Genomic DNA, 11,632 nt, shown 5'->3' on the forward strand with positions numbered 1-11,632 from the left:
GAAGAAGCATAAAAGATTGTTTTTATTTCGAAAGTGTTATTCTCCGTAAAATGGAATTTATGCATAAATAGATGCGTAAAGAAATCTTATATCAAAAATAAGAATTCTATTGTATTCTATAAATGGATATGGCGATGTGAAACGAATCAGATAGATGAAAATGAACGAGGAATAGATGGAGATGTATGTATGTGAAAGAATGGATGTAGTTATATGCATGTGAAAGAATGGATGTAGATGTATGTAATATGTGAAAGAAAAGATGTATGTGGAATTGGATGTATAGATGTAGATATGGATGTGGATGTATGAATGTGAAAGAAAAGATGTATGTGGAATTGGATGTATAGATGTAGATATGGATGTGGATGTATGAATGTAGATGTGGAAATGGATGTATGGATGTGGATATGGATGTGTATGTATGGATGTAGATGTGAATGTGGATGTGTATGTATGGATGTAGATGTGAATGTGGATGTATGAATGGGGATGTAGATGTGAAAATGGATGTATGGATGTAGATGTGAATGTGGATGTATGAATGTGGACGTGGATGTATGAATGTGAATGTGGATGAGAAAGTGGATGTATGGATGTGGATGTATGAATGTGAATGTGGATGAGAAAGTAGATGTATGGATGTGGATGTGGATGTATGAATGTGAATGTGGATGAGAAAGTGGATGTATGGATGTGGATGTGGATGTGGATGTATGAATGTGAATGTGGATGAGAAAGTAGATGTATGGATGTGGATGTATAAATGTGAATGTGGATGAGAAAGTGGATGTATGGATGTGGATGTGGATGTGGATGTATGAATGTGAATGTGGATGAGAAAGTGGGTGTATGGATGTAGATGTGAATGTGGATGTATGAATATGAATGTGGATGAGAAAGTGGATGTATGGATGTGGATGTGGATGTATGAATGTGGATGTGGATGTGGATGTATGGATGTATGAATGTGGATGTGGATGTACGAATGTTGATGTGAAAATGGATGTATAGATGTAGATATGGATGTGGATGTATGAATATGGATGTGGATGTGGATGTGAAAATGGATGTATGGATGTAGATATGGATGTATGAATGTGAATATGGATGTGAAAATGGATGTATGGATGTAGATATGGATGTGGATGTATGAATGTGTTTGTGAAAATGGATGTATGGATGTGGATGTATGAATGTGGATGTGGATGTATAAATGTGGATGCAAAAATGGATGTATGGATGTAGATGTGAATGTGGATGTGTATGTGGAATAATGAATGCGAATATGTATTGAGCGGATGGATGAGATGAGATGTCATGTGAATCAGAATGTGAATGAATAATATAAGATGTGAACGAATGAGATGTAATGAGAAATGGATATGATGAGACATAAGGTAAATTAAGAAAGATAGGAATGGATGTTATGTGAAGTGAATGAAAATGATGTGATAGGATGGAAAATGATGTATCTGGTCAAGAATGGATACACATATGATTTGGATTTGGGTTAAGTAATATGGATTGATGTGAAACAATCTGGAAAGACGTGAGTTCATTATAGAAACTGTATTTGTGAACTGTTTGTAAATGACTGTTTTATGTCAAGAATGCTAGGAAAGCATTTTGACTATCTTGAGAATGTGGTCGTGTGGAGACCTACCTGATAAAGTTGCAACAGCTGACGGAGAGTCAACGGAGGATGTCTCGTGTAGCAAGGTCGGCCGAGGTCTTGACCAGCCTTGGTTTAAATGGTGAGCTTCCGGTACGGTGGATGAGGGACCAAGGAAGCAGCCTATGAGTGAAGAGCTAGGTGACACTAGAGGGTGCTAACCATACAGTGCTCGGGCTCTTGGTCGCAGAAGATACCCACACGTGCATCGTGGAAGATATTGGAACAAGGAGTAAGAGTTGTTTTCTGAAACCGGGCATGGATCTGGTTGATCGACCTTGCTGGTTCTCAAACGGATGAGTCCATGGCTCTTTTATATGGATCTGCTGGTTGATCTTGCTGATCTTCAATGGAGATTCCATCTTGATTTTTATAAGTGATTATATTGCCGGGTACTATGAGCTAAGAACTATTGAAAAGGCCCCTGAGTGAACAGGTGGTGAGCGTTTTGGTTGCCAATGATGCCATAAGTACACCGATGAAGGAATGATTGGAAATAAGGATTCAATCAGAGATTTTGAGGATTGTGATCAGTGATACAATGGTTTCATTAAAGGATTGTTTTAAAGATAGCTGATGCTGAGAAAAAGGCAATTTCATATTGGGTGTGTAAGTGGTGTGACTAGTTTTATGTTTGCATGAACATCCGGCTAGGGGACCTGGGAACTCTTTTCCCTGGTACCCTGGACAAAACCTAACCAAATTCCTAATTGGATCCCATCACTACAGTGGTTGGGCGGTTGGCTAACCAATGGGACTGGATGGGGTTAGGCTAGACTGATGGATCCGTAAATCGAGACTTAACTTTTGTTTAGTTCGATAGATGAAGTAAATCCCAGACAAAAATTGTTCTATGGAAAAAGAATCAACGGCTGTGCCTCTCGATGAGGAAAAAAGCGTTCGTCTCTATGATCCAAGTGCAATCTGTCCCTTGATCTGACTATGGAAGTTACGAGTTCGGTCAGATCAGTTCAGTTAGTTAAGGCTTTTGACTACGTTAGGCAAAAGTTATCCTGGTGGAATCACCCGTGCTTTCTGGGCAAAGGCAGTTTTTTCAGGTTTGGTTTTGGAAAAACCGATGGATTAGTCTCTTGTCCGGATATCCGTGGGCGAGGTCCCGAGTGTGGGACCCTGCCCCGCGCAAGAAGTACTGCTACTTCCGTTGCCACCACCCTAGAATTCGTTGCGCAGTGGGGTCAGGGATCTTACAAGATTGAAAATTGTAGAAACGGCCAGGGTTGCTGCACATGGAGGAACCATTGCGAGACAAACTGTCTCGACCGAAATACCCAGACCTGGTCAGATCTTAAAGCTTACCTCAGGAAGAGGTTCTGTCCTCCGGGCTTCTTGGAAACCATAGTGAATGAGTTCTTGGAACTAAAGCACAATAACTGGACAATTGAAGAATACCATCGGGCATTTTCCCTTCTCCTCAAATAGTCTCCACTTTTGGATAAAGAGCAGCTGATGGCCAGATTCATTTGAGGGATGAACGAGCCACTGGACACTTTAGTGAAAAAGGATTAAGGTCCAAACAAAGGTTTGACAGGCCAATGAGATTAATCCAAATATAGGAAGGAGATAAATTGAAGAATAAAAGAAAAACCACCCCAAAAATGAGTAAATGCTCACATAAGATGAAGAGTGGACTAAGGACCAAAGAAAAGAATTAAAAAACTGAATTTTGACACCTCAGTGTGAGAATCTCCCCTCATGAAGTAGGCACCTTTTTCTCATCATTACCCCTAATTTTTAATCAATAAAATGAGATATTTTTATCTCTCCTCTCTCCTATTTCAAATCTAGATCCAAAAAGTAAGCTGAACTGACCAAAAAATGGTTAAAAATTGACCAAACTGATCTAGAAAATTCTATAATCAGTTTGCTTGGTTAGAGGCTCACTTTTTCCTATAAATAGAAGCCTCCCCCTTTGTAAAAGCTTAATGGTGTTTTATGCACTGTTACTCTACTTCTGCCCTCCTGAGCCATCTACATTGAATTTTTTAATAACTCAATTGTTTTTGGCCTAATCCTCTCCAAAGTGAATTGGTGGCCACTATTGCTTCAAACAAGAGTAGAACCCTCAATCCCTCAAGCTAAAGGAGAGCTTACAAGCTCCATGTAAGCTAATTTTCTTACTTTGTTTACAAATTTTAATGAAAAATCTATGGTTTTCTTGATTTCTATGTTTTGCAAACGATTGAATTAAATTTAAATGCTATGCCTTTGATGAAAAGGCCACTCCCTTCTCTTCTTTACTTCCAACATTTCTTAATCCTAGAAAGATTAACTAAGTAATTAATTAAACTCTTCTTATTAATAACTCTCTTTGAATTTAGAAAATAGTGTAGATTAGAGTTCTATAATCCTAAATTGGATTAATTAAGTTAAGTGAAAAAAGATAAAAATGAGAAATGGTCAGCCATACAAAGGAGGTTATGGCCAAATTTTCTAGAATTTTGTGAAAAACAAAGTTTGTTTTTAAGTTATTCCAAAAGAGTAATTCCCACCATTTTGGCATCTAAAAGAAATATTCTAATTACTCCATGTACATATTCACCTATGAATATGCATGGATATTACTGATATTAATTATTAAATTTGATTTCTATGCATAGAAAGATGCATAAAGGAAATTTCTTTATTATAAAAGTGTTATTCTTATTAAATTTGATTTCTATGCATAGAAAGATGCATAATGGAATTGTTTTATTATAAAGTGTTATTCTTATTAAATTTGATTTCTATATATAGAAAGATGTATAAAGGAGTTTTTTTAATTATAAAAGTGTTATTCTTATTAAATTTGGGGCCGACGAAGCGGTCCCTGAGTGAAGTGCCAAGACACCTAAGGAGGATCTTGGAGGGTTCTAACGAGAGGAGATGCACGGGCTCGCGGTGCCTATGACACCCATGCGTATGCCGTGGAAGATATGTATGTAGATTGAAAACAATGCTTCCAACTAATTTGTCATTTCTTTACGATTTTTAGACGCGAGCAAGGGTGAGCTTGCTTCTTTCATTGTATCCATTAAAAGTTCAAAACTATCAAATACTTATCATAGCACCACATTTGAAGGCAGACAGGATTAATACATCTAAGATCTTCATTTTTTTGAGAATTACACATCTGGTGCCTTGGGATTTACACATCCAAAGATTATTAGGATTGACATATCTGAGATGATTAGTTTTCTGAAAATTACACACCTAGTATCTTGGGATTAACACATCTAAGAGCATGATCCTCTGGGAATTACACATCCGAAGTTAGACCCATGTTTGTCTGAGATGGGTTCTAGATCTTGGATGATCGTCCTAGTGTAAAGCATCCAATGGATGGCATTCACATGTCAACTATTCAAATCTTAATGGAGTTATAATCTTAATAATTTATAATACACAAATTAATGAGATATCCTGAAAATTTCTCTAAACAAAGTTTCAGTCTATCCTTCTAGTCATTCAGTCTCTCACTAGTTTCTTAATTTGATCACCCTCACAAAAGGTTTTCTCCCCAATCTTATTTCTCAAATTTATTGTATAAATATCTTGCGTGTGCACCCCCAAGATACAAGCACAATTTCATAGGATGATTGTCTCAACATGTGAGGATATTCAAACAACTTCTATGGCCAGTAGAGATGATTGATTCGTCCTCATATGATAAACAATCACTTGTTTTAATCCCTTGACAGTTAACCTTTGAAAAACAAATCCTAGGAACTAAGATTGGCTTTGATACCACTTGTAAGGTTCCCCCCCTCCAAAAAATAGGGGAAACACTTAAGATAGTCCACTAAGTCTGAACTTGGAGAAAATTTCCTACTCATCGACACCTTGACCATGCAGAGATTCAAGGATATGATTCATAGGTAAGACCTAATTCTATCCCACAGGGGGAGCATGGTCTTCTAAAAATCAAATCACCCATAGAGTAATTAATCATAAATTGGGCAGACTTGATTTCTAGAGGCAACGCTTTTTTCCTCATCCATGCAAGACACCGCTGGCCTAGTCTTCTAGAATAGAATTGCCCGAGAACCTATTTATCTAACGTAGGGCTTTCACTTAATATGTTGGAAAGCTACCCTACTAATCGGGTCCACCCGTCCGTAGGATGGTGCCATCGGGGCATTCCATCCTCCCACTTTCCACCCTACTCATGCATCAATTTGTTTTCTAATTAATCCTATCACACTGTTTGACATAAATAAACATGTTCCTTAATTAAGGCCCTTTTCACAAGGTTTATTAAAACAGTCTTTTTCCACAGTACAATAATGCCAAGACAAGATTTAAAAGAAAAGTTTACACATGAATCAATTTCATACAAGACAAACCGGCTCTCTTATTCTTTTCCTTTATACCGCCGATGATCTAGAATTCGGCCTTCCAGCCTCTACATGCTGGGCAAAACCCTACGGGACCATACACCTCATCGTCGGTCGCTAGGGCGAGGACTCAAGCCAGCCTGTCGCCCTCTCAGGCTCCATCGCTCGATCCTCCCGCCCCTAAGAGGGATGTCTGCGCACTAGGGTGGGCTAATTCACCGCACTAGCCTGGGCCCTCAGAACTAGGCAGCATCACAATCACCCGTCTCAATCGGCGAACCTCATTCTCCCAATGGTATGAGGGATACCATGGGCCACTCTCGGCCTTACTAACGTCTCTGCCGTCTGGCTACACAAGCACAAGGATGGGGCAGCATCAAGGCAGGGAGAAGTTGTACCTGTACCTTAATTTAACCAAGATAACAATCCATTTACTCATCTAAACCATAGGACTAGAATCCATATTACCTTCTTAAGAAAATAATCATTTTCACAAAGATTTTTGCATTTCAACTTGAGATTGCGATAAGACATTCTTTATTTAAGGTATATGCTATTGTTTAAAAGAATACAAACTTTAAAAAGTAAATCAATTAAATAGATCACTATTAAAAATTAATAGAGAAGCCGGGGCCATACCTCAACCCCTAAGAATGAAATATAATTGAAAAATAAAATATGTATATACCTTATAGAAATTTATTGTTTATCGTTGTCTTTGCTTGTTAACAAGAGCTTTAGAACTTGACATATGAGAATAGAGTCTTCTAATACCTTGTCTTACGATTGAAATCATCCAATCATCCCCAAGCTTTATCTCCTCTTACTTGTACTGTGACTCTTCTCTCTTTCTAAGGTCTATGGCAAAATAGCCTTCTCTTACAGGACTACGGCATACTATTCTTTCTCTAAAAGAAAAGCTATGGAGTTTTGGTCTCTTCCTCCGAAAGACCATAGCAATCTAAGCTTCTTTTCTAAGATATTAGATAAGAATGAAAGGATATATACATCTCAAACTCTAGGATTACCTTGAGGCTACTTGCTGCCTTCTCACAGTTTTCTCTGTTTTGGCCATAACTCTCTAATAAAAACTCAGAATATGGTCATATAACCAGTCAAAAGAACGGGAACATACCTGGTCTACAAGCCATCGCGGGTAGAATAGGCAAAAACGTTTGTATATAGCCACAAACGCACCATCTTTAGAAACACGTTGTTTTTTCACATTTTTAGTATGCATGGACTCTAAATGTGTAAAAGTACTCTAAATATGACCTCTTATCATCTAAATTCGAAATTCTATTTTTGGGGATACTTATCTCTTAATAGAACTATTCTTATGTTCTTATTTCTTTTAGGATTTTTGGAGCTAATATTTTTATTCTAACACTTTCCTAATGTTTCTAGCCTTGTTGTCTCACTCTTCTCTAATTACACTCTCTTTCCTTATTGAAATCTCTGTATATAGCCACAAGCGCACCATCTTTAGAAACGCGTTGCTTTTCCACATTTTTAGTATGCATGGACTCTAAATGTGTAAAAGTACTCTAAATATGACCTCTTATCACCTAAATTCGAAATTCTATTTTTGGGGATACTTATCTCGTAATAGAACTATTCTTATGTTCTTATTTCTTTTAGGATTTTTGGAGCTAATATTTTTATTCTAACACTTTCCTAATGTTTCTAGCCTTGTTGTCTCACTCTTCTCTAATTACACTCTCTTTCCTTATTGAAATCTATATTAAAAGAGACACATACATACATGGCTTGGGAGGGACCTTACAGCCTACTTAAGAAGTATGTACCGAGCCAGAATCATGTGCTTAATGAGATGAACTCTTAACTTCTTCAACCCAAGGGCAGATGGAACTCCAACCTGAAGAAATCCTTGATGTTCGAGAGAAAGTTCTCAGGAATAGAATTATGAGAGAATTATTAGTCAAATGGAAGTTCTATCCTTTTGAAGATGCCACATGGGAGAAAGAAGCTAAACTGATGGGGGATTACCCCCAGTTTGCGAGATAAGGATATCTCGTATTTTTCAAGTGGGAGAGGATGTAAGATTCCTCCCCAGCCCCTCAAGATGTCCAGTTTCTTCCCCTGTAATCAATCCCCTTTTCAGAATAATAAAAGATCTTGTTTCTAGCTGTTTTGACCTAGAGAGAGAAAATATTCTAGAGAGAGATAATTCAGTTTTTAGATATCTTTAAATGGAAAAATATCCCTTCTTATTAAAATAAATTCTCCCGAAATAGAAGTTTAAAAAGAAGTTCCTAAGGTGCATTAAAAATAAATTATAATAGGCACAAAAGACAGCCTAAGGGTCCCTGTTTTCAGAAAATTTTGGATTAAGGTCCAAACAAAGGTTTGACATGCCAATGAGATTAATCCAAATGTAGGGAGGAGATAAATTGAAGAATAAAAGAAAAACCCTCCAAAATGAGTAAATGCTCACATAAGATGAAGAGTGGACTAAGGATCAAAGAAAAGAATTAAAAAATTAAAATTTGACACGTCAGTGTGGGAAAATCTCCTCATGAAGTAGGCACCTTTTTCTCATCATTATCCCCAATTTTTAATCAATAAAATGAGATATTTTCATCTCTCCTCTCTCCTATTTCAAATCTAGATCCAAAAAGTAAGCTGAATTGACTTAAAAAAGGTCAAAATTTGACCAAACTGATCTGAAAAATTCTAGAATCAGTTTGCTTGGTTAGAGGCTCACTTTTTCCTATAAATAGAAGCCTCCCCCTTTGTAAAAGCTTAATGGTGTTTTATGCACTCTTACTCTACTCCTGCCCTGAGCCATCTACATTGAATTTTTTAATAATTCAAATGTTTTTGGCCAAATCCTCTCCAAAGTGAATTGGTGGGCACTATTGCTTCAAACAAGAGTAGAACCCTCAATCCCTCAAGCCAAAGGAGAGCTTACAAGCTCCATGTAAGCTAATTTTCTTACTTTGTTTACGAATTTTAATGAAAAATCTATGGTTTTCTTGATTTCTATGTTTTGCAAATGATTGAATTAAATTCAAATGCTATGCCTTTGATGAAAAGGCCACTCCCTTCTCTTCTTTACTTCCAACCTTTCTTAATCGTAGAAAGATTAACTAAGTGATTGATTAAACTCTTCTTATTGTTTACTCTCTTGACTTTAGAAAACAGCATAGATTAGAGTTTTATAATTCTAAGTTGGGTTAATTAAGTTAAGTGAAGAAAGATAAAAATGAGAAATGGTCAGCCATACAAAGGAGGTTATGGAAAAATTTTCTAGAATTTTGTGAAAAAGAAAGTTTGTTTTTAAGTTATTCCAAAAGAGTAATTCCCACCATTTTGGCATCTAAAAGAAATATTCTAATTACTCCATGTACATATTCACCTATAAATATGCATGGATATCACTGATATTAATTATTAAATTTGATTTTTATGCATAGAAAGATGCTTAAAGGAAATTATTTTATTATAAAAGTGTTTTTTCTATTTAAATTTGATTTCTATGCATAGAAAGATGCATAATGGAATTTTTTATTATAAAAGTGTTTTTTCTATTTAAATTTGATTTCTATGCATAATGGAATTTTTTATTATAAAAGTGTTATTCTTATTAAATTTGATTTCTATGCATAGAAAGATGCATAAAGGAATTTTTTTAATTATAAGATACGGACGTTCGTAAAGACCTGCATCGATCCCAACTTGGTCCCCTCAAGGATGAAGGGGAGTTAGGAGAAGTAGTGGAACAATGGATCGAGGCAATGGAAGAGTATTTTGATGTAACCGGTTAACGAGAAGAGCAAGATGGCTCTCGCCAGATTGAAAATTGTGAAAACGGCCAGGGTCACATGGAGGAACCATTGTTTGCGAGACAAACCATCTTGACCGAAATACCCAGACCTAGTCAGATCTTAAAGCTTACCTCAGGAAGAGGTTCTATCCTCCGGGCTTCCTGGAAACCAAAATGAATTTCTTGGGACTAAACCAGGATAATCGAACAATTGAAGAATACCATCATGCATTTTCTCTTTTCCTCAAATATTCTCCACTTTTAGATAAAGTGGCCAGATTCATTTGAGGGATGAATGAGCCATTGGACACGAGTGAAAAATGCCAAACCAGTCTCAATGGCAGAAGGTGTCAGAATGGCAAAGGACTTTGCCAAAGCATTTGTTGTTAAGGTCTCGCCAAAGCCTGCACCCTCAAACTTTAAAAGGTTCCAAACCTCGAGAAGTGCTTCAAACTTTCCATCCCCAAATAGGCCGCAAGGCCCTAATCAGAATCAAGATGCTGGGAAATTTAGAAGTGAAGGAAGACCCTTCCCTCAGAACACTTTCTCAAGAGCCCCATCTCTTTCATGGATTTAGAGGGATGAGCTTAGAAGTGTGAGAACAGGTGTTTTGGGTGTCAGGGTTTTGGTCACTAGCTTTAAGACTGCCCAACTCCTGCCATGTCAAGAGGATAGGGAAGTCAAGGACCCAGAGTGTAGACCAGCCCCTTCGTATCAGTCAAACCGCCGTCTCGCCAAAATCAGGGCAACCCCCAGGAGGACTCCAGCTCAACCATTTGCCTCTGTTCAGAGTAATCTAAGAACTCCCTCCCAGAACTGGGGTAACCAAAGAGAAAGAGTTCCGCCCCAATCTACAGCAACGAGAGCAGTTACGATAGCAGAAGTAGTGGAAGAGGAAAGAGGTCAGATTTATGCCGCGATTGAAAACGAAGGGCCAAATCGTCAATTCTCTGTCATCCATGCTCCAGGTGAGTATAAGGGTAAGCCACTTAAGCTTTTGATTGATTCAGGCAGTACTCATTCATTTATTTCCCCAGGATGCTTGCATAAGCTAGTCTTAGAAGAGAAATCAGGGAAACCTATGCAAGTTGAATTGGCCAGTGGTGGGAAGATTCTTTTCACTCACCATGAGAAAGATTGTATTTTGTTTAATCTAGATAGGAATGTAACTGACTGCCAGTTCAGAGTTGTACCTTTGGGAGTTTTTGACGGAATCCTTGGAATGGATTGGCTCCACAAAAATCAAGCTGACATTCACTGTCACAATGGAACCATTTCCTTCCATGACCTTCACGGGAACAAAGTTCAAGGAACTGGAATTTTTGGATCCCCAGATTTGCAATTAGTAAAAGCTTCTAGTTTACTGAAAGGACTTAGAAAGAAGCAGCTCATTTATGTTGTCCAAATGAATCCGGTAGACACAAAGTCAAAGGCTAAAGAACCAGAATGGTTAAGTGAGTATGATGATTTATTCCCAGCAGAGCTAACTGAGATGCCTCCGATTCGGGAAGTAGATCATGAGATAGAATTGACTCCCAAAGCTCAGCCAGTAGCCCACCGCCGCAGGTGCAAAATGCCAGTCCTTGAAGCCATTAAACTCAAGGAACAGCTTAGACAGCTGTTAGAGCAAGGGTTTGTAAGAACCCAGTGTTTCACCTTGGGGAGCGCTAGTTCTCTTTCACAAAAAGAAGGATGGCAGTTAGCTAACAGTTAAGAATAAGTATCCTATCCCCAGAATTGATGAGCTTCTGGACAAGCTAAATGGAACCCAGATCTTCATAAAGATAAATCTCAAATCGGGGTATTACCAGATTAGGATTAATGATCAAGATA

This window comes from Cibotium barometz, chromosome 31 (genome assembly GCF_041138505.1).
Source record: "Cibotium barometz isolate CiBa-2024 chromosome 31, ASM4113850v1, whole genome shotgun sequence".
NCBI classification, from domain to species: domain Eukaryota; kingdom Viridiplantae; phylum Streptophyta; class Polypodiopsida; order Cyatheales; family Cibotiaceae; genus Cibotium; species Cibotium barometz.